The 23880-nt window shown below is 53.5% G+C and overlaps 1 protein-coding gene across 1 annotated transcript in view; it reads right to left on the reverse strand.

Annotated features, from left to right (window-relative positions):
* Window positions 1-23880, reverse strand: part of CNTNAP2 (contactin associated protein 2) — a 1612013-nt gene that overhangs the window by 48573 nt on the left and 1539560 nt on the right. The gene's annotated exons all lie outside the window — the stretch shown is intronic.

The raw sequence follows: 23880 nt of genomic DNA on the forward strand, positions 1-23880 counted from the left end.
CTGCTGGGGCTCTGGGACAAACCCGAGTGTCTGCCTTTGCAAACATCCGAAAGGCTGACTCCCTAATGAGTGATTAAGGTTTAAGGTCCACACCAGTGACTTTTAAATGTCCCTTAAGGAACGTAGGTGTGCCTGTGTTGGTCACAGGTTCTAGGACATCCTCACTGATGGCTCCCAGTGCGGGGGGGCGGGGGGGACACTTGCCACATTTCCTTGCCTCAGGTTGTTTAAACGACTTAACCCTCGGCTGGGAAGATATCTATTAGTTTTGACTCTTTTCCTTTCATCAACCGAACAGGAAGCGTTTGACTGGAGCCAGTCAGCCCTCAGAGGCTTCCCACTGGGCAAGCTCTTCTGAAACGCAGTGGAAGCTTCCGGAACAGACCATGGCCACGATCACGTGTTAACAAAAGACAACTCTGAGAAGCACATCAGCCCGAGCGTACGGGGAGCCCCCTGCGCTGCCAACACGGGGGGTTCCGCTCTCCGTCTCTCCCTCCCTCCCCAGCCCCCTCGATGAGCCCAGAGCCCACTGCACTGCACCTCATTCCGTCAATGCCACCATCGTGTTCGGGACTGACATGAAGCCACTGTTTTCTCTTAAAATTATGTTTCTAGTCAGAGTTCATGACATCCTCACCGAAGTCTGTGAAAAAATACGGAACGAATCCAAGACACTCCTGACACTGGATGCCAACCCAATACGAGGGTTCTCTCAGGCCGCGGAGAATGCATCAAGGACTCTGGTCCCGCAGTGACAGGCAGACATTCAAACCAAACCACTTAACCGTGCCTGCGTGCGCAGACGTGCGTGCAGGGAGACGGTGCCCGAGGAAATCCCTGGGACCGCGGGAGGGAGCTGGGCGGCCGCCCTCCCGGGCCTCAGTCTGGGGGGGAATGCGGGAGGGACCGTGGACTTTCAAGGGAAGAGGAGCTGAGAACCCATTTCCTAAAGTCATGGGAAAAAAGGTAAAATAATGAAGGAATTTAGAGACTACCATAGTTGAACGTGTCCAAAAGCTATGGTCATGTTAAGCAAATAAAAACCTATACAGCTCAGCACACGCTGTCTAAACACAAACCCGAGTCTCGGAGGGCAAGAGGGGGCCCGTTTGATGGGTGAGAAGACAGTGTCGGTCTTCTGCCTCCTTCTGGGGGGCTGCGAGCTTGGGGGGAGCAGGTTCCAGGCCGACACCAGCCAGCCTTCCCGATTCTGTTCCTGGGGGGCTGCTCGTGTGTGCCTGATCTTCTGTCTCTCGATATGGAATTATAAGCTAGGGCTACATTCTGCCCTGGCTGGTGTGGCTCGGTGGGTTGGGCACCAGCCTGTGAACCGACAGGTCGCCGGTTCGATTCCCAGGCAGGGCGCATGCCAAGGTTCCGGGCCAGGTCCCCAGCTGGGGGCGTGCGAGAGGCAGCTGACTGATGCTTCCCTCGAGCATCTGTGTTTCTCTCCCTTCCCCTTTAAAAAATAAAGAAAATAAAAAATAAGCTAGGGGTGTACTGACACAATTGGTCTGGCTCTGACCCGGCGTCTGGGAGTTTGCTTGTCTTGGTGGGACAGGTGACTTGGAGACACAGCGCCAGATCCCCCACCCCCCGGGACTCCTAGAGGCAGGAGGTCCTGTTCAGTGGCCGGCGCCCTGGGTTCCATTGTCTTGTCCCTTTACTGAAGCGCGGGCATGAGACAGGGGCCTCGGGGGATCGGGGAGGGTGGCCTTCCCTTTCCTCTGGCATCACCTCTGAGCCCCAGGGGCCCATTCCTCCTCGGAGGCTCTCACGGGCTTTGCTGAGTCTAGCTGCCGAGTTAATTACATTTTCCCTGGGTTGGCAGAATACAAGCCAGCTTAGTCATGCTTCTGTTCCCTCCAGACCCGGTGCAGACTCCGCGGCCCGGCGCCGGGGCTGCTGGTGCCTCCCCCTCCCTGTCCTGGGGTGGGTCCACCTCCAAGGCAGAGAGTCTGGGACAAAGGGCCGCCTGCACCTGCTGGCCCGGGGTAGGGGTAGCGTCTCAGTGTCAACAAAGGAGCGTCTCCTCGGCTGTGACTGCAGGAGCTCCCTGGTTCCCCGTCTCCCAAAGCCTCCCCGACAGCTGCTGGGGTCCTGGGGCAGTGCCTGTGTGGCCAGTGCTCCCCTCTGCACACAGAGCTCCTGCCAGCCACTTCCTCCTTGAACACCAAGGCGGTGATGGCCCTGCAGGGGGGCGGGGAAGGGGCACTGCCCTGGGGCTGGGGGCTGGCACGGAGTGACTGGGCCTGTGTGTCCCCTGGGCACGGCCAAGCAGTGGTGCAGCCCGTGGTCCCCTCGGCAGCAGCTGGGGTTCCCAGCGCAGCTACAGAGCAGTGGGCCCCCCCTGCAGGCCCTCTCTGGCCTGGGACGTGGGGGAGGGTTCCCCTCATCCCTGGCTTGCCTTTCCAGGGGTCTGCACTGTGGGTCTGTTCCCTACAGAGGTCTGCGCTATGACCCGCCGTTCCTCTGCCAACTTTTCTGCAGCCAGCACGTGCTTGCAGCCCCTCTCCCGAGGACTCGGGTCTCAGGCCTCTTGACTGACAGCCACCACGCTGCACGGAGAACCCGAGTGGCCCTCGGCCCCGAGAACTGGCTGTGCTTCTTATCTTTCCTCTCCTCCTTTGCAGGAGCACTTTCCCAAGAGACCCAGAGGTGCCGCAGGGAAACAGACCCCTCGAACCCACCACTTCCTCTCCACACACACGGCGAATTCCAGGTCAGGAGCAACTGGGGTCAGACTGGGATCTCTGCTGGGTGAGAGTGAAGGTCACGGTCACGTGCCCGTCATTCACTGAGGTGGGCATTGCGTGCACTTTCTGAACACTGGGTCGTTTTGAGGGTCCCTGGTCCCGTAATTGTGAACGTCATGCAGATGCTGGCAGACCCCCGTCATGCTGAGGAGGGTGACCGGGAGGGCGGCCCTCTTTCCAGGGTGTGTCCTTCATCCGTATCTGATGGACGGAGAGCGAGAAAACACGCCGGCGTGGAGCACAGTGGGCCTCCAGGAGCCCGAGGGCCTGCAGGGGGCGCCGGCTCTGGCTGCGTGGGGGGCCTTTTCGGTTGGGGCCGAGGGCTGGACCCCCTCCCTCCTCAACAGGAGTCGGCTTCCCTCAGTCTGTGAGCTTGGTGACATCACGGGCTGAATTCCCGGAATTCAGGGTGAGTTCACCCAGGTAGGCGATGCCACGGGCGGTTTGTGACAGGGAACCTGCCACCCTTTCCACAGAGAAAGTCTGAGCTCACCTCACACCCGCTGTTCAAATTTCCACAGCAGGAAAAGTCACCCACTGTCCCTTACAACTGTCCCCTCCCGGTCACTTCACCTCACCGGAGAGAGGGCGTGACGGCCTGACCTCCAACCTCCCGTGACCTACCTGGGTCAAGTGCAGCAGCACCGACTGTGTGCCCGGAATGCAGCACACACCTGCTAACTGTGACCACTCACACGCACATGCACACACACACAGGTGTGCACAAAACACTGGCCTACAGCAGAGGCCCTTGGGGCCCGGAGCCGGGACTGGACTCCGATCGGACGCTGGCTCTGCCTGCTGCGCGGCCCGCCCGCCAAGGAGCCTCTCTGGGGCGCGGGTGAGGACTCTGGGTCCCAGGCGGCCCGGGCTCTGGCGCGCTCACGGAACTTGACCTTGGAGGGGGACTGAACAGCCCTTCTCTTTAGGTTGCCCGAAGCTTCTCTTCCAGATCTGGGCGGACTGCTCTCTGGCCGCACCTGCTCTTCCAAACCAAGGTGTCCCCGGAGAGAGCTGCCACCCACAGAGACGCGTGCAAAGAATACTGAGCACCCTGGCTGGCGTAGCTCAGTGGATGGAGCGTGGGCTGCAAACCAAAGTGTCGCAGGTTCGATTCCCAGTCAGGGCACATGCCTGGGTTGCAGGCCACGGCCCCCAGCAGCCGCACATGCATGTTTCTCTCTCTTTCTCCTTCCCTTCTCTCTCTAAAAATAAATAAATAAAATCTTAAAAAAAAAGAATACTGAGCACCCGCAGACGCATGGAGATGAAAGGTTCAGGGCGTCCCGTCCATGTGACGGAACATCATATGGTCACTAAAACACCGAAGAATGTAAAACAATAATGTCAGCTTGGCTGGCCGTCACTAATTAATCTATTTGACCCCTGTTTTGGGGATGTCTGTCCTGGGCCATGTGGTGGGTCAGCCCCGGGGTACAGGAGGGGCAAAGCAGGCCCTGCCCAGGGCCCTGGCTGTGCTGGACGCTGCTGGACGCCGCTCCATGTGCTACAAGCGCCCCGTGCTTTGTCTGGTTGTGTCCTCTCCACAGCCTGGCGAGGCGGGTCTCTTGTGACTCCCCCTTTACAGACGAGGACACCGGGGACGCAGGGCCACCACAGCAGAGCAGGAGCCCCCACCCGCCTCTGTCGGATTTCTACCCACACACGCTCCTCCTCCGCCCCTGTTACAATTCCGTCACAACTCTGTACAAGCAGCACACAGCGCACCATGTCTCCAGGGCGCTCGCAGGAGGTTCTGTGGTCCTGTTTCCTGCTGGAACCCCACCTCTTGTTCTGCAGATGGACAGGAAAATAATAACCCTGACGCTCCCCGCCCCCGCCCCCACCCCCCTTCTGCTATTGATTCCCCGAGCATCGCTCAGGAAACGACAAACAGCCTGGGAGGCAGGGAAATTGATGGCTGGCTTTAATCTTAAGTGACATGAATAATGCCGCTTCTCTCTCTTTCCCCGGGGCCTATTTCAACATCTGAGTGACAATAATTGGGACATTTCCTTACTGATCACGGAGCCTCAGTCTGTTTTCGTGCCCGGAACACACCGCGGTGTCCTGCCACTGGCTGAGCCCGACGCACACTGTATTATCACCGTAGGGCGCGAGCACCGAGGGAACCAGAACGGCCTCGCTCTGGGCCGGGGTGTTTGCGGAGACGTTTCCTGGAACGGCCAGAGCCCTGCCCGGGCCCAGCAAACCGCCCTTCTCTCCCTGAGCTCCCCGCTCCCGGTCCACGGCCCCGCTCACGTGAGCGAAGCGCCGTGCCGGGCCACACCGTCCGGAGAGGAAAACGGGGAGGCGGGACACGCGAGAACCAGAGTTGGAGTCATCGGCAAGTACAACTCACACGGCTTAAACACGTGGCTGTGTAAAGCTATGTAGTTGTCACGCAACTTAAAAACCATTGTGATAATTATGATCTTCACTCTGTTGAACGAAGTGTTTACAGGAAAACATTAGTTTATCACGCTTTTACCAGGAAGAGTATGATCCCTTTACACACACATTTTAAACCATAATAAAAGTCCTGGATTCGACAACTGCTGGAGAAATGCCCTCCAGCTTCTCCCTTTTCCGTCCCCAGACGTTGTCCCCCACCACAGTGCCACGTGGGGTTTTTCCACTCCTGTCTTCCTGTCCTAGGAGGGGACTTGCCCCACGGGCTCAGCTGCCTGGAAACTCCGGCTACACGGAGTGGCCCTGGGGGTGAGGGGGCTGGCTAGAGGCCCCCAGCCACCGCACACAGTGTGACCCGGGACCAGTTGTTGTCCTGCCTCGCACCCGGGTGACGGGGAGGGGCTGGGGACTGAGTCAGGTGGGCCTACGGGACCGCCCCGTGAGCACCTGCATTGTTCCCGTGTGCAGGGTGGTGGGGGAAGGCCCTCCACCTCCGGGGCCTCCTCCCCTCTCCCGGGTGCCAGAGAGGGACGCCGCCTTTCACTTCGTGTCAGCAGCGACAGGCTAAACTGGCCGCGCAAGGACACAGCGTGGGACACTGTGCAGGACACTGTCCCTTCCATGGGACAGTGAGGGCCACGGGGCCACACGGACGACATACACCAGCAGTAGCAGCGGGGGGGGGGGGTGGTTCTCTGCACCCAAACGTGGGCTTGCATTCCCTCACTGTGTGTAGTTTCAAAACACGAGTCACGGTGGGCTACTTAAGGAACGTTCACACTAAAGGCTGGTTAACCAAACGACGTCAGACCCCCCCTTGGCCAGGGAGGGGAGGGGAGAGAGGGTAGGGGTGCGGTGGGCGGAAGCTGTGGCCCGAGGTGGTCCCAGGCTGCACGGGAGGCGGGCCTGTGGTTCCATTTCCTCCCTCCTGGAGGGACACTAGCGCACGAAGGGGACTTCGGAGAGTCTGAGTGCCCCTGGCACCTTCAGAAACCGGCGGGCGGGGAAGGCTGAGCCCACGGACAGCCAAGGCGGGGACGGCCACGCCAACCTTCTCCCTCGTTATGATTCCGAGGGTTTTTATTTTCCTCTCCTCTGGTTTCTGGCCCGCAGAGGCCGCTGCTGTTTAGGAACTCACATTTACGTCTCGGACGCGGGCAGTGACTGTCTTGGCTTGGGTTGAGGGGACGGGAAACACTTCACGCAGAATCGAGGGAGAGGCGGCTCTTCAGAACGAGTCAGGGGTCACGCTGAAGACCCCCCTGGAGATGAAGAGAGAAGCTCGAGGTGGGGGGGTGCTGAGCGCTGGGAGCCCGGCTGACCTGGACTGCACCCACGGTGATGGGACGGCTGCCGCGGGCTCAGCCAGGGGAGGAGTGGGCATCGGGGCTGGCGAGGCGCCACTCTCCAAAGGGCGGGCGACACCTCCTCACCTCTGCACGAAACGGATCTGTTACCTGCCCGCACGAGGACACCGTGGACACCCGTGACTGGCAGCAGGGGTGCGGAAGCCAGACGCTGGGTCTGAGCGACGACCGTCTCCGCCCTCGGCAGCTGCACGACCTCAGACACGTTCCCGAGCCTTCTGAACCTCAGTCTGTTGGCGTGTAAAATGGGGACACTGTGCCTGACTCCACAGGGCCGCTGGAGTAAGCTCCAGGCATGGCGGTGGCCGGCGTGACGACCTCATCATTATCTCTAGCCAAATAAATGTCACTAACAGTTCGATTTATAAGATTCCGAGAGGGAGGGGATCAGACTGGTTCGGTGAGTTTTGGGGAGGGTTTCAGGAAAAAGTAAGTTTCGACCTTGGCTCTGAAGAATGGGTGGTTTAGAAAAACGGAGGGATGGCTGTGTGTGTGTGCGTGCATGTGTGTGTGTGTGTGTGTGTGTGTGTGTGGTGTTCCCCAAACAAAAGCTACAGGTGAGGATAAAAGAAAAACAGCAGCGCGCACACTGAGGCGTTGTCTGGGAAACAGCTCGGACGGAGCACTCGGGCCTGGGAAGGAGGAAGCAAGGCTGGAAAACCTAACACACAGCCGGGCTCGGGAAGCCCCTGAAGAACGCCAGCAGCACTGATTGTGCTGTCGTGTTGTTGCGTGGTGGTGGTGCACGGCAGCAACACACGAAGTCCTTGGTTCCAGAAAACACTAGGAGGGGGGTGCTCCGGTGCAACTGTTGTGTCCAGCCTTAAAGCGGTAACGAAATTCACCGACAAAACAGCTACCACAGGGACATGAAAGACAAGCACGTGGACGGGTGCATCTACAAGGACGTCCCTCGTTTCCACTCCAGGTTCGGCAGGTCATGGTCATGGTCATGGTTGTGCTATGCTCCTGCAGGACGCTCCTCATTGCATTTGTGTCTCGGGTCTCTTGGGGCCAAGGGAGCAGAAACGAGGGGTTGGCATAAACGAGCCAGGGCTCCCTTTTATGAGGGCCCCCCCCCAAACGTTAAGAATGTACTGTTCTCTTAGAAAATCTCAGCTAGAACGCTATTGTGATTTGTAAGTGATTATCTACTTTTCTTTTCTTTCCTCTCCTCCCCCCATCCCCCAGGGTGAAGTACTTAGAATGAACTATTGCATCTAAAAACAAGGGAAATTTCTTCTCAGCTTGTCAAGAATACATTAAGAGATTATTTTTGCCCGATGATTGCACTGGACACGTTTTGTAAAAGGCATGAATTCCCTCCACCAGAATCTCAAGAGACTTTGCTCCTTTGCTGAGAGAATGGATCCAAATGACACATCTGCTGAACTTGGCATTGGGGAGAGATTTTTGGATACATTGCGTGTATTGCTTCCTTCAAATGAGAAATAACTGTGGCCTGTTAACAAGTCATTTGGTTTGATAAATGTGACCCTGAGGATGCACTAGGGTAAAGACCTTCTCCTTTTATTCTGGGGAAGCATGCCTCCACCGACACCCCCCGCCCACCCTCCCACGCCCAGCCACAATAACTCTGGAACTCGAATCGCAGACAACTGAGTCAGAGCCAGACCCTCCCCTGGCTGCTCTGACAGGATTTTTTGTGTTCTGGATTCTGAATCCTACACCCGCAACGCTCTGACGGGAATTCCCGACGACCTTCTGCTAAGCTTCCTGTCTTCCTTGCTGTCCTCCTCGGTTGCAAAAAATTCCCGCCAGCTCTCACTGCCTGCCAAGCCCAAACCCAAGTTCCCTCGCCTGCGCTTCCAGCCCCGGTGTCTGGTCGGACTCCCTGGGACGTGCCCTGCCTGCGGCGGCACTGGCTGCCTGCGGCCCTGCCTCTGGGTTTCTGCCCGAGGGACCCCCACCCACAAGCAGGCACCTAACAAACACTTGTCTAGGTCTCGGCTCTTCATCTTGGATCTGTCACTGCCTGTTGCTTCCCACAGCCCACTGCCAGAGAGAGGAAGAAAACAGACACACATTCTAGGGAGAATGAGGCTTATCTGTGCTGCCAGCGTGAATGGGGGGCCCCAGGCGCCAGCCCCTGGTGCACACGGCTCCGGGGGAACTGCCCACAGTCCCCCAGGGCCGGACAGGGTGGGGCAGCACCTGGACTGGCACCTCGAAGGCCGCAGCGCTGGACAAGACAGCTGGGGTTGGGGGTTAGGACAATCGGGAGGCTGCCGTCTCCGGAAGGAAGGAGAACGAGTTGCTGTCATTCCCCGATCACACACGCGGTCCTGCCCACCAGAACCCAGTCTGCTCACAAGGCTTTTAAGACGACAAAAGAAATGAACTCTGGAGATACTGAAAAGACAGAGGGCTCTGATACCATGATTATTTTTTGCACTGAGAAAGTTGTAAAAATGTCTCCCTACTTCACTTTTAACATGAAGACATATGAAAACGGGATGATCTTTTAATCACAGCCATGACCTATTTTGCCAGAATAAAATACGCAGGAGTCTTAATGGAACAGAGAGGAAGATGCTCTTCACCACAGGCTGTATTTCCCATGCACTGCTGCCGCGTACCACCAGATACAAAGCGAACTTAACTGTGCCTCCTTAGCTACCGTACCAGCCAGTTCATCAGTCTCTCCATCATTGACAAATACCCAGTGCTGACAGACAGCACCGTAGATAACAAATTCTTCAGGAATAGCTTATCCTGCTATCAAAGCAGCACGTTACTAGAAGAGTTATTAAAACAAACACTTCATGGGAAAGGGTTACAGCTCCTTTCCTAATGTTTGGATGACTGATAACTCGGAGAACGAACTGAACTTTTGAGAACGGGGCTAAGCTGACAGGGAGAGGTTTCCCTCTGCGGTCTCTTCTTTCCTGACCCTCCCGCTGCAGGGAAGGGCGGCGAGGCTCTGCTTCCCCCTCCCCCTGTCCTCTCGGGATAAGTCCCCCCTGTCAGCTGGACGGGCTTCAGCCTCCAGAGTGGGCTGCAGAATCTTGATGAGGCTGTAACTTCTAATGGAAGTTGCCTCAGGAATCAGGCCATTACCCATTCGGACCATGAAGCCCATTTGCAAAGGTCAACGGCATTGCTACAATTCACATGCCATACCATCTGCTTTGTTTAAAAGTGACCCTGATGTGAATGCACTGGGGCGGGCGGGACTGTCCAGGGTCAGAAGGCCAGCACCTAGGCAGGAACACATGCCCCAGATCAGGAAGCTGGCTGCCGGGTCAGGCTCACCAACAATTCACCAACAACCTGCCTCACAGCCCCTTTGCTTTTTGTTCTCTCAGATGCCCCCAGAGGGCTGCTCTCTCCCCTCCGCTTGTGTACAGCCCACGGTCTGGTTTATTTAAAAAAAGTCACTTGAGCTACACAGCAGGGCTGTGTTCATTAACACCCGCCAGAGTCACATCGAAGGGCGCGAGCACCCCCGCCGCTAAGGGAGTGGGAGTGGGAGTGGGGAGGCGTGGGGAGGGGAGGCCGGCAGCAGGTGGCAGCAGGTGCCTTGGCAGGAGCGGAGTCCGTCTCTGGGACGGAGTGCAGAATGTGGAATGTGAGCCGCCCAGCTTGGGTCTCTTTCACTGAAACTGCACCTGGTCTGCAAGAAACTCCCGTGACCCTCAGGGCCAGGAGCCCCAGAGGGTAGTCTCTCGGAGGAGTGGCCACGCCAGTTCTGCCCAAGGACACCACCCCGAAAGCCGAGGGGTCTCACTAGTGAACAGACACCCCTGCCCGACAAAGCGGCGGCTGCCTGGCTGCCGCCGAGGCGGAGACCGAATTTATGAAAGCGCTTCGGGCAACCAGACGTTTGCGCTGGCACAGCAGATTTGGGCTGCAAAACGCCGGTTGGTAGCAAACTCGGGCCGGCTCCGGCGTGGCCCTGGCGCCGAGGTCCGAAACAGGACTGCAGCTTGCCTGATGAGACCGGTCACGAGAGGAATGACTCCGTGGTTTTCAGTCGCCGCTTCTCCGTTCTCACGCAGAGAAGGCGTCGATGGCGGTGCCACTTTGCCGGGGGTCCAGGGGGTCTTTCAATAATCCCACTGTGTTTCAGAAAAAATGCAGGGCTGCCCAAGGAGCCAGAGGTAGTTCAGAAAATTGTTTCCCCTTTTAAAGCAAATGGGAGCCTTAAGCACCAAACTTACTTTCAGTGGGAATGGCTGCCCCAGATACTTGTTTATTTGGTGCCTGAGTAACACCACTTGTCTTTTCTTAACTGCCTCTTTAATAATAGGCACACTGGTGCCTCCAGAGCCGCTCAGGCTCTTTGCTCCTCTGCAAAATGAGATTACGTAGGGTTTTTTTTTTTTCCTTGCAGACTTATCTCTTCCGTTGCTGATAAGCGTCTAGCTGCCTGTTCGAACTGTGGGTGCTGTGTGTGCCTGTGCTATTCTACCCAGAACATTCTTCTCATCTGTGCTGGCTCTTGCAAGCGCTCAGAAAGCAGGCCGTGCTGTCCACTGGCCTCTGCACAGAGCAGGTGCAGCGAGAACTGTGCGGGCGCTGCCTGCACCTGCCCCGTTTGCTGCCTCGGAGATCCTCACCTCCCCACGAACACCGCCTAAACGCCGGGTTCCACCCTGGGGGCTGGTGCTGCCTAGGACGCTGGGCAACAGGGGTTGTCCCGGCTGCTGGTCACGCTCTGAACTGAACCCTCTTCCTGCCGGCTTCCCATTTCTAAGCCCGGAGGTTCTCTGTAGGTCTTTATCCACCTCCTTATTCCTAAGATCCTTGGTTCTTGGCATTGAGTTCCTGCCATGTTCTTCTTCTTCCTTTTTTTTTTACAATTTATTTATTTTCAGATAGAAGAGAACGGAGGGGGAGAAACATCGATGTGCAAGAGAAACATCAGTTGGTTTCCTTTCGCACGCCCACAACCAGGGACCTGGCCCGCAATCCAGGCATGTGCCCTGACTGGGAATTGAACTGGCAACCTTGTGGTTCACAGGTTGGCACGGAATCCACTGAGCCACACCAGCCAGGGCCCTGCTGTGTTCTCGCCATGTACTTTTCCTGCCTGTGTTTCCTTCCTGCCCTCCTGTGCTAAGAGGATGCTCAGGGGGCAATAACAGGCATTACGTCAACCAAGAGGCAATAAAACAAAAGTGCAAAATAAAAACGTATGAATATATTTTGGCCTCAATGTTGCTTTCAAAAGCTGTATGATGTCTAAGGAATAGTTTTTGTCTCAAACCTCGGTTTTTATAAGTAAAAGTCTGTGCTGAATTTGGTTCGGTGGTAGGCAAAGCAGAACTTATAAAACCTGGGCCCAGTTATGAAAACCAAGGATTTATGGAGAATGGTGCTTTACCAGGGCATTCTCACTTGTCGGAATAGATAACAGATTTAAAATATCAAAACAGATATAATGCATTAATTTTCTAATGGCTTATTCCTGCTGCTATCCTGTCTACAATCAGCGAAATTAACATTTCCATCTCAACCAAAGGCATCAGGTCAAATACAACAATTTCCCAAACCCTGCGGGCGATGCAGGCATGGATGACTGCGGAGGTCGTGAAGGCTGTAGTGGCTGACAGCTGTGTGTGGGACTGAACTTGAACTCCATACAATAGACCTACCATCCTTCAACAAACAAAGCAGCTTCCAGAGTAAGTGCACTTCAATCCATTACTGCAGTGTTTCTCTTTATAGGGCAGAGGTCGTTTAGAAAATCTAGGCCTGTATCAAACTTGGAAAGTTGAATCCATTTAAAAATTCTTAATTTAAAAATGATACAGCTGTGTAGGTACACTAGTTATTAATCATGTAGGTGTAATAGAAACTGTTACGCTTTCTGTGCTTGTTAAGACTGTCGTTGATTTTTAAGCTTATTTAAAAAGCTATTCTTTTATTCTTCTCTTTTGATGTTTGGGTATCTTATTTACTCACAAAGCAACTTCCTTCTTTTGCCTTTTTATTTTTAGTTGTGGTTAGAAACCAAGGCAAGAGGTCGAGCATTAGGTTTTAAATGTTTCCTCCTCGGCACTTTGAGTGTGGACTTGTTGGTTCCCAGGAAATCCGCAACCCCAAAGAATTAGCCCAGCAGATTTTATTTTCCTCACCCAAAAGTGATCTCAAAGTCTCTTCAAACCTCAATGTATGAAACTTAAAAGGATGCGGCTGAGACTTGCAGTCCATCCATCGATCCCCGCTGGGGACATGCTTCCTCCCTGACGTGACCTTGAAGTGGCAGGGCACCCAGAACTGACCTGGCGGCAGGCTGGCTTGGCCACCGCACAGGTGTCCAATGTAGCCGAGCTGTGGGCTTTGTCCCAGCAATCGCAAAGGTCCTGTTCTACCCACTGCTTTTTAAGATAAACGACAAGGACGCATTTTGGAAAATGGGTTTTTCTTAGATGCACAATGCCCGATAACACACTCTGGAGGTGACGGAAGGTATTTCTGCCCTTGCGCCTGGGGTGTGTGAAAGAAGGAGCCACTCTCACCGTTAAGTTCTCAGGTTGGTTATTTATGACCCGACTCAGCAGAAATTTAAGTGGCAGCAGGGCCAATCGCCAGAGCTCACAGGCCCAGTGCGGGGGGGTGGGGGGGGCATGCTGAGTCAGCGCCCGCTCCTCGCCACGCTCCGGGGGAGGCTGGCCCTTCTTCTAACCCTCAGGCTGTTGGCCATCACCTTTTCTCTGCCTGGCGATGCCGCTTCAGCATCTTCAGCGATTGTTTACTGAGCACCTACTATGTGCGTAGCTCTGCGTGAAGCCCTGGTGGGGGGACACGAAGACAGCCAAGACAACGACACTGGAAATACATGACAGGCACACGCGGGAGAGCACCTCTCTCCCATGCGCTGCCCAGCAGGCGAGCCGCTTCCACTTAGGAGCCCCAGCGAAACCTCCGTCCTCAGGGCCGAGCGCGATTGCAGTGGTGGGGACGCTCTGTGAGCACGCCGAGGGCGTGCAAGGGCCCAGTGGCCACGGGACAGAGGACTGGCTCCAGGTGCACAGGGGAGGCTGGGAGGGACGGGCAGCTTTGGGAGGCTCAGCTGGGGACGGGCAAGGGAGGCGGCGGCGCAGAGCAGTGTGGCGTGAGCTTCAGGGTCTGTTTGGTTCGAGAGTTCATGCACTCACACCTTTCCCTCCACTCTCTCCTCCTCTGACCACGTTCAGGCCTTCACGGGTCGTAGCCCTTACCCAAACGTTCCCAGAGTTTCCCTGGCTGGCCTTGGCCTTGAGAAGCCCTTTCGGTGTAATTGGTTATATACTTTACTGCTGGCTGGTTTTCCTTACAGCATTCTTTGTCTCTTCCCCAGCCTGCGCCACTAGCTGCCGCCCACGAGGAAGCCGGGCTCAGGAGGGCAGGTTCTGGGCCCGGGTCCCGGCGGAATCCCCCTCCCTGTGCGCCGACCGCTGGCAGAGGGAACCCCGGGGCTTCGGCGCGGGCAGGGCGAGATCGGTGAGTCTGCGTCTTCCCTGGGCAGAGGCGGCGGCCCCGGAGTCAGAAGGGCCATGGGGCTCACCAAGCCCGCAGAGCCAGTCTGCGACGGGCCGGTCTTCTGTCCTCTCTCCTCCATCCAGCGTCCCTCCGAGTCTCCCCGCAGTGGCCGGACACAAAGACTTCCGCCACCACCAGGCTCGTCCCCTCGCTGTTCCGTGGGCTCTGGTGCTGCCAGGCTGCCCCCTGGCGCTGCCGCCACCCACCTGCATGGGGCCTGAGTCCACGTCCGACCCTTGTCAATGGGCGCTGACCAATTCTGCCCCCGCCACGCTGGCCGCCCTGCTTCTGCTCTGCCGTTCCTCTGAGGGACACGCATTCCTTCTTTATCACCAATGGGGAACTTAGAAAACGAACTAGCATTACTATGCCTTTTTATTCCTGTGCCTCCTGTCCCCAGCTTGGTGCTATGGCCCCGAGGGGGGAAGAAGTGTTTCAGGCACGCAGACTCGCAGGGTTCAGCGAGTCCTTGGAGGCCATCTGTCCAACAGTGTCGGTGACAACATACTAGATGTCACTGAGACCCAGAGGGGGAAAACAACTGGCCCAGTTCTTTTGTAAAAATTGTGGGAAGTACACATAACATTTCTTATTTTTATGCTGGACGAACGGATAACCATTCATCCTCCAGCCCCGGTATCTACACTTTGCTTTCTGTCCCTAAGAACCCGACAACCGAGGGACCTCTCGTTAGGTGGAATCACACAGTATTTGTCCTTTGGTGACTAGCTGTTTTCCCTGAGTGCGAGGTCTTCTCAGTTCACGCATGTCACAGCCTGTGTCAGAGCTTCCTTCCCCTTTAAGGCCGAATGACGAACATCCCGCTGTGTGGACAGACCATCCTGTGCTCATCCATTCGTCCAGTGACGGACACCGGGGTCATTTCCACCTTACTGTGAAGAGTGCTGCTGTGAATGCTGCATGCTATTCGGTCCCCCCGCCCCCCCGCCTGACGTAGTATCCTCCACAGAGTAGAAATTCAGGGAAAAAAAATCTGATGATGATTATAATCTTAGCCAGCCCCTCAATCTCACTGGGGAGGGAAGATTTAAACCCTGGAATGGAAGACCGCCCTTTCTGTAAGGTGCATTCTGTAAGATCACAGGCAGGTGCTCTCCACAGGCGATGGATATTTAACGAGAATCCCAAACCACCACAACGCGATGGGTCTTCTTTTCACACGTGCATTTCTCTTCCTCCCGCGTCCACGCACCTTCCAGAGGGTAGAAGATCTGCCCCAGAACGTCATTTCTCCCTGAAGGAAGGCTGTTCCCGGGGACCCCACAGAGCGCGGCTGCCTCCTGAAGCCAGCAGGTTTGAAAGCTCCAAGGTCAAGGGCTTCTTCCTCTGGCAAGTCTCCTGCAGCACGTCTGCTCCGTTAGAGAAAGAGAACAGTTCAGCACAGACAGGAGGGGCCGCTTACTTAGCCCCTTCCACGTCCCTGCGCCCTCTCTCGAAAGCCATGTGTGTGTGTGTGCGAACACACCCTTTGTTCCCGGGCAACTCGGGAGGTAACGTCAAGGACAGGGGCCTTTCAGCGAGAGCACTGAGTGGAGGGAGAGAGATTTTTTTTTTACCTCCTCACTTTAGTTTATATTCAGCATCAGATCAACGCCTTTGGCGGCTTTTATTACTTGGTGTTCGCTCCCCCCAACGTGTTCAGGTGCTTTCCCTTAGTTAATTCCTGGAAAAGTGGTGTCCTTCTGCCGGTTGTTCGCAGTGAATGTTTTCGGCGTTTACGGGGAGCTTAAGCTAAAAAGCTCCCGGGCAAGGACTGATAGTCACTTTGTGCATTTCGAGAGCGCACGGAACTTCCAAACTCACGTCCAGTGTTAGTGCTGCTCTGAGAGGCAGCAGCAGCAGCCGGGGAGCCAGGCGGGGCTGTTGGAGGGAGGACGGGGCAGGGACTGAGGTCCCGGAGAGGGACGGTGCGGAGGGGCCCACCCCCTGGAGGGCGCCACAGGGCTGAGCGCAGAACTGTCGAGGGCTCGTGCGTGCCGCTACACACAACGCAGAAACACGTGCCGCCGAAGTCCTGGTGTCCCGGGTGCACACCCCGCGCGGCCAGAGCTGGCTCTGCCCGTCCCTCCCTAGCAGGGCGGCCTCCTCGGCTCCCCGCGCACCCGGGCTTTGCCTCCCGATCCTTTCTCCTCGCTCCTCTGTCCCCCTCAGCTGCCTACTTCTACACTGTCCTTTTAAAAAATATATTTTAAAACGTTTTTTTAAACAAATAGGTCTGTAAGGGTTGTTGAGAACAGTTCCATTTTCTACGCTCTGCCCTCCTACCTCCCCTCCCTTGAGGCTGGTGTAACAGTTTACTTCGGTACCTAGGAATGACGGAGTAATCTACGGTTTCGTGAGGCTGCATCCTCAGGCGTTACCTACTGACCCCCCTCCCGTACCCCCCCACACCCGCCCCCCAGCAGGGAAGGCGAGGATTCAGCTCCCTTTCGCTCCCCCCTCCTTTGTTTGAAAAGCACTGCTCCTCCCTCCGTCTGAGACAGGGGGGCTGTCATTTCGGCTCCACCAGCACTGAGTTTCTGTGTGTCAGGACTTGCGCACGCCACTTACGCTAAGTTGTGCCATTTGCTATGACTGGTTTCCCTTTACTGCAGCTTTTGTTCCTCCTGGGGTTTTCTTTTTCTTTTCATTCGTTTGCTTTTCCTTTGGTGACTTTCCTTTCTTCAATTTTCTTTCCGTCCTTTGTGCCTCCTCGCCTATCTATCACCAACGGCAAAGAAAAAAGCAGCTGAGACCGACCGGGCTCTCAGGGCCAGGGCCTGGCGTTCCGAGGAACACAGACGGTCTCACAGGACGCACCAGGCAAGGTCACTCTGTGACCTTGACCGACCGGGTGAGGCAAAGATGAGGTCACTGCGTAGTCATGTCTCTGCACAGACAAAAGAAATATCCAAACCACGGAAATAAACAGACACATCCCTTTCCTGCCTAATGCCAGTAACTACTCCCTTTTTTTTTCCCCTCCAGCCACAGCGTTAGCCCTGCTCCGCTCCTATCATGCTCCAGATAAAACACATTAGGACGTCCAGTCGCAGAATGACCCTGGCTTCCCACCAGCATCCAATCCAGAGCAAACTCCTGCTTCTTTGAAACCTATCCCCCGGTCATGGAACAGAAACCCAAGGGCTGTAAAATATTCTTCCAGGCCCTCTAAGACACCCCTGCCCCCCAACTTTCCAGGGTGCGCTGTCTGCCTTGCAGCAGGGAGGCAGTGGCCCGGAGTCGTTCCAGTACCGTGCGGCTCTGTGTGGCCAGTGGCTGCGACGTATCCACCAGCGGGGCTCCATCAGTGTTTGTCTGAGAGCCTCACGCCTTGGACGGCTGTCCTCAACTTACTAGCTTTAGGGGGCATATGTGGGACCCTTGGTGTCTCTAGCTGTCGGAAGGACCTCACTGCCCGTGGCTGGGGGGGAGTTCGTGCTGAGCTGAGCTCTGGTATTTTGCTTAGGCCCTTCCATTTCAGGAGCTTCCCCTCCCTCCCTCCCTCCCTCCCTCCGTCCCTTCCTCCCTCCCTCCCTCTCTTCCTCTCTCCCTTCCTCCCTCCCTCCCTTCCTTCCTCCTTGTCATCCCTGGGCTGTAACAACTGTGTTTTGTGTGTACACATGTACCAAAAGGGGTTTTCCTGAATCTAAACTTTCATCCCCTCTTTTTGCAGAGGAAGGATATTTGCTCTTCACAGTGATAATTTCACAAGTGCCTAACCTAAAGTCAGCCCCTCTTACTTTGTCTCCCCATTCCTCTCCTTTTTTTGATTTTCTCTCAAGGGAAAGTTTAAAAATAATTGATTGAAGTAATCATCCTGTTATTATGTGTGCACTTTAAGAATTTCTGTTCCAGGTTAACTGTCCAAAATGTGTAAAAGGCAGGAAAAAATTAATTAGACTGTTTGTGTTTCTTCTGTGGACACTGAAAACTGTTACTTACAAAACAGCGTCTGTTACCATGGTTACAAGATAAGAAGACCAGGCCTCCTTCCAAGATGCAAGGAGAGCCTTGAGCGTGACACAGAGTCTTGTCTGGTTAGGCTCCCACACGGCAATATCAGCATGATTCAGTTTGTCCAAGGTCAGGTTAACCTTCTTATAAACTAAGGTTTCTAAATTTCCTATATTGTTTTATGAGTTAAATAAGCCATCACTTGAGTTAAGTGTATCATCACTGTTTTCATAGCATTTAAAATGTACACACAGACATATAATTGTTTTCAACTAAATGAAAAGGTAATAATGGAATTAAAATGTTTTTACAGAGAGGAAGGGAGAGGGAGAGAAACGATGACTTTGTTTTTCTACTTGTTCATGCATTTGTTGGTTGAATCTTGCATGTGCCCTCACTGGGGACTGAACCTGCAACCTTGGCATATTGGGTTGATGCTCTAACCAACTGGCTAGGTCAGTAATAATGGATTTTTAAAATGTTTAGTTATGTTACCAAAAATTGCAATTCCTCAATCCTTAACTAACTTTAAGACCTTAGGCAAATGGTTTCATTAATGAATATATAATCTTTGATACTTAGTTTATAAGAATGAAACGAATACAATATAAATGCTAGTGACTAAACGTATTTTTCACTTACCCTTATTTCTTAGAATGGCAACAGATTAACAAAAGATGCAAATGTCTTTGAACGATGTATGTTTACTTTTGCCACTTCAAATTTGCTAAAGTGATATAAAATTGGAGTTTATAACATGAAGAAATTACTAAGCAATTCTTTGTTTTCTGTCTTCTTATGTCTGGAGAAAAGTTAGTTGCATTGATTACATATAATATACAAGATTGGTAATACTAGGTATAATAATTAAGTTGAGTATAAATATGTATATATATGAAACAATGGATTTGATTTTTGGTTTATTTAAAAATCATTACAGTTAATCAAGGTGATAAAGAAAATTTTAAAGCTATGGCTAAGCTTCATACATTTCCTTGTATAAGGAAAGGTGTATCAAGGTGTATCTCCTCGAATACTAAAGCCAGATCTGGGTGCCAACAACCATCATCAGTGGGGCAGTTGCCTGTTCTCGAGAAGAGGACCCCTTCAGATCTTCCCCATTTCACCCCGGGGGTAGGACTCTGCATTAAAAACTCCACGAAGACAGTGCCTCCTACGTGTCGCAGTGACACGCAGTCTCGTCGTTCCGGTCACTGTGACGCGGAGCGCAGACTGCTGCCCAAGGCAGGATTCTGGGTCCGCACCCTCCCCTCCTCCTCAGCTTTATCCTCCTCACCCGCCCGCCCTTTCCCAGAAAGAGCCACGGCTTCTCCTCCAAACCCTCCCGTTGTGGCTCCAGAGGTCACGGTGCCCTCCCCGGGGCCTGGGCACAACTGAGGTTTTTTTCTTTTAATTTTCTTTTTATCATTGTTCAAGTACCATTTTCTCCCTTTTACTCCCAATCCAGCCCACCCACCCAACCCTCCCCACATCCCTCCCATTACCACCCTCCCCCTAGTTTTTGTCCATGTGTCCTTTAAATTTGTTCCTGTAGAACTTTTTTGAAGATTCAACAAATGGGCGTGAAAATGCTGCCCTGTGGGGAGGCCGAGGCAGTCAGAGGGAGGGGGTATGCTAGGGAGAGATCCATTCACTCAGCTCCCTTCTCTGGTGATCAGATTTCAACCCACAAACTCGGGTTTCTTTCTTTGTGCTGCTCAAGAAGACATTTCAATCTGTTCTCATTAAAAAGTCAAAATGAAATGAACAGGAAGCTTAAAGTCAGGTCCCTATGCCAACCTCAAGCGTATAGTGATCGTACAAGAAACAGCTGCTGGCTTTAATTGAACTGCGGCCGACGAGTCCTTTCTCTGCACCTGAAGAGCGGTCAGTCCTGGCAGAGAGGTTCTGCAGGTGCCTCAGACGAACTGGCTCTGACTGACTCTTAAAAAGGAAGGTGAAAGGGACCGCAACATTTTGCCAAAATAGATACGGGCAATTACATAACACAGGACCCGAAGAGACCCGTGGGATACGCAAACTCACATGACGACTGTGATCTCTTCTCCGTAATTGAATAGTAGTGCATTATCTTAAAGAGGATAGATGTACATTGGTCTAAAAAAAAACAGCTGCTTTGGAATGAAGGGGACTGTGTAAATGTGAGTCAGGAAAAGGGGGGCCCACAGAGCACGTGCAGCACGCGATGCAAACTCTTCACTGGAGACCCCCCCGCTTGCCATTGATGGAAACGAATCCAGGAGCTGTGAGGGTCACACGATCAGGAGCAAAGCTGAACACTAGTTTTTCTCTGTGACTTCCACCTTTTTTTCTACATGGCAGTTCAAACTTAGCTTCTCGATTTTCTCCCCCACAGCCACATAAAAATGCAATGCTATCCAGCGATAAGAAGAAACGAGCTCGTAAGCCACAGAAAGACACGTAAGTGCACATTATTACGTGAAAGAAGCCAGTTGGAAATAACTACGCGCCGTGCGATTCCAACTATCTGACATTCTCGGAAAGGCAAAACCATGGAGACAGGGGAAGAGCGGTGGTTGCCAGGGGCTGCGGGGCGGGGGGAGGGGGGAGAGCAGGAAACGGGTTTGGGGGCTGTGAAACCACTCTGTGTGGTGCCATCACGGAGGGTACACGTCGTTCGGTGTTTGTTGACATCCACAGACCTTACGACGGACCCTAATGCAAACTGTGGACCTTAATTATTAACCCTGTGTCACTTCCGGGCATCATTCACGACAGACACGCTGCGCGGTGGCAAGCCTGCAGCACCAAACAGACGGCGCGGTGAGAAGCCGACACTGGAAACTGTGCACGCGTGTGGGGCGGGGGTGGGGGTGTGTGGCGTTCCCTGTGCGTCCCCTCAGTTTTTCTGTAAATTGAAAACTGCTCTGAAAAGTAGTCAATTAATTAATTTTTTTAAATGCTGCAAAGTCAAGCCTTCAAACTATTGAGCCACATAATCATAAGTCATTTTCAAGACTAGGTCACTTTATTTTAAATTAATAACATGTCTCCATTTGTACCTTTTATTGCCATTCGTTTGCTATTGTTTTAAATGACATAACTTCACTATTAAAAAAACGGAAAGATTTTACATGTTTTGGGATTTGATTTGGAGGACTCGCAGTAAGAAAAATCCATAAAAATCTGGTGTTTAAGAAGTAACCAGGCTCACAAAGACTAGTCTATGCGTATGATCTGGGTTCAGCCTGTGTCACTGACGGACTTCTCGCTCCTCCCCGCCTCCTGCCGCACTTCCCCTGTTAGCTCGGACTCTGAGGCGGGGTCCCCCTGCGTGCGGGCAGCCCAGGCTGTCCCCGCCGCACCAGGGCTCCAGACAGCCCGGGCACACTCACTGGCTTAAAGGGGGCAAGGACAGCCAGCTAGATGGGGGTGCCGCACGTCTCTACCCCAGGGTCCGATCTCTTCCACAGACAAACTCAGACGATGAGCTCACGAACATGCCCAGACAGATGGGGCTGCGGCCCCACCATCCGCTTGCTCCGTGACTCGGCGCACGCCACTCAGACTCTCAGACGGGGATTTACATAGATACTGCCTTGTGAGGTGAGTTTCATCGGCTCACAGACTGCGTTTTTCATTTATCTGTCTAGTTACTACGGATGGCGCCGAAGGGCGGTCTGCGAATGAAGTGGATTCTACTGAGAAAGGGAAATGGAATTACGGTTTGTTTCTGATTCACGACTTTGCTTCGTCCTCCGAGTTTATACTTTGAATGCTAATTCCTCATGGACATGAGAGACGGAATAATAGTTTGACCAGGGGTTTACCTGGGGGAGGTAATGTAAATTATCAATTAAAAATGATTGAAAGTTTCTTTTAGAAGATTAACTTTTCAAAGTATGCACACTTCATTGTTGTTAACGCTACATTTAAAAGCAGGGGGGGAAAAAAATCTTAGACCACAGAGTGGATCTATCTTATTTCCAGAACTTGAAGTTGTCACATTCAGAATCTCGCCATGCTTGCTGCGAGGAAATATAGCAGTCAGACGAAATACCTGCTGTAACCATTTAATGCCTTTTCTTACAGCAGGATTATCCATGCTCCGAGGATTTTTAAGAGACGAATGACTCTTCCCAGGAAACACTGCTTTCCCCACGGCTCCTCCCTTCTTCCTTAAGCCGCCACGGACAGGTCTGCCAGGGGTGTGCGCTGCGAGGGGCCGCGGGAGGGATCCCCGCAGCACTGCCTGCCCGACGAAAATCTGTGTCTTCTGTCCACCTTTCACCGCGTTTTCCTGTTTTGTCCTTTGGAGTATTCAGATGAAGGGCGACTTGGTTTGCTTTCATTCCAATGAGCGTGTTAACCTTCAAGTTCTCCAGCATTTAAATTCCAGCCCATGAGCAAGATCATGCAAAGCAACTTTGTAGCCCAGACCCCCGGCCCCCAAATGCGCCACGTCCTCCCACCCTGGGTCCTAGAAAGCAGCTCATCTCTGTGCACCATGAGATGTCGCAGACCCGGGAGGAGATGATCAAATTCCAGCTGGAGGACCTTGGATGGACCTGTTACTCTCCTTTGCTGAGCAAGTCAAAGGTCAGATGCCGCAACACTGCCCAAGAGGCACTGAGCAAGTAAGTGGTGACCACGTGCCAGGCTCTGGGACCAGGATTTCACATCACGGCACCGTCGTTAATCTTCCCCAGCCCTGTGCCATCGGTACTATTGTCATCCACATCTCACAGCCAAGGAAGCGGAAGCTCAGATACGCGGGAAGCCACGGAGGCTCCTGCAGCAGGCGGGACGGCTGCGTTCTCAACCTTCATGCCACGGGCTCTTCTTTTCCGGCTGAAACTTTGTGAAAAGATTTGCTTTTATAGCTGTCTTACCTTGATGTTGAGAGCGAGTTTTTAGATCCTAACGCTGTCATTAGTAACTCATGCTTGTCAGAGACCCACCTGGGTGGCCGATAAAGACTATCCTGACATTGCCGGCGTGTTACTTTGGAGAGGGCATCGAACTCGCCTGCTCTGTGGCCCTGGGCCGCCACTACACCTTCGTGGGCCCTGTCTTCCTCAGCTGTGGTAGGACGTGGCTTAAGTAACTTGTTTCTCGGGGCTTCCTATGCGTCTGTGGAAGTAACAATAATGCTAAAGTCCCAACAGATTTCCAACAGTGAAAGTTATTAATGTAATGAAAAAAGAAGGAGACACTAACGTCAAACTACAACTCATTGGGAAAATTCCTTCTACAAGAGAAGATTTCCTTCAGCCTGCAAAGATTTTGGACATTAAGACTCTGCTAAACTTTCTTTAGAACACGATAAATTAAATATAATTGCTCCTCTTTAGTTTGAATATTGCTTCTCACTGATCACTTAAATATGCTTTCTCATCAGTGTTTTACTACTTCTTTAATCGTTATCATAAAAGCCAGAGGCAACGGGGCAGAAATTTCAATGAGCCATCTGCTGTCGGTTCCTGGATCGGTTCTGCTGCCTCCTTCTGTTAGGAGCCGGCCGTCCATCACGGGGAGGCGGCCGTCCGTCACAGGCGCTCTCCTTGAGAGTGGCAGCAGACGGTCCAGTCTGCCACGTCCTCCTCTACCTCCGTTTTTAGAAATGCATCATATTAATCACTCCCTTCAATAACAACCCTAAAAGAACGGTGAAATCCTAGGCCGTCGATAAATATTTAATTCCTGTACATTTCCCAGCCTCTGCTGGCGGAGGCGGGAGGGTCAGAGCGAACGAGGAGATGGCAGCACAGTCCTTTTCACGGCCCCCCCTCACCTTGGCAGCGTTGGGGTGCCAGCCCCCGGTAGATGCTGACGAACTCGGGACTTCAGAGAACCAGGTGGACCATGCCTACTTTTACTCTGGTTACTTTTTTAAACACTGAAATTTGCAT

Source organism: Phyllostomus hastatus, unplaced genomic scaffold (genome assembly GCF_019186645.2).
Source record: "Phyllostomus hastatus isolate PE091 unplaced genomic scaffold, TTU_PhHast_1.1 phas_contig_1021, whole genome shotgun sequence".
NCBI classification, from domain to species: Eukaryota; Metazoa; Chordata; class Mammalia; order Chiroptera; family Phyllostomidae; genus Phyllostomus; species Phyllostomus hastatus.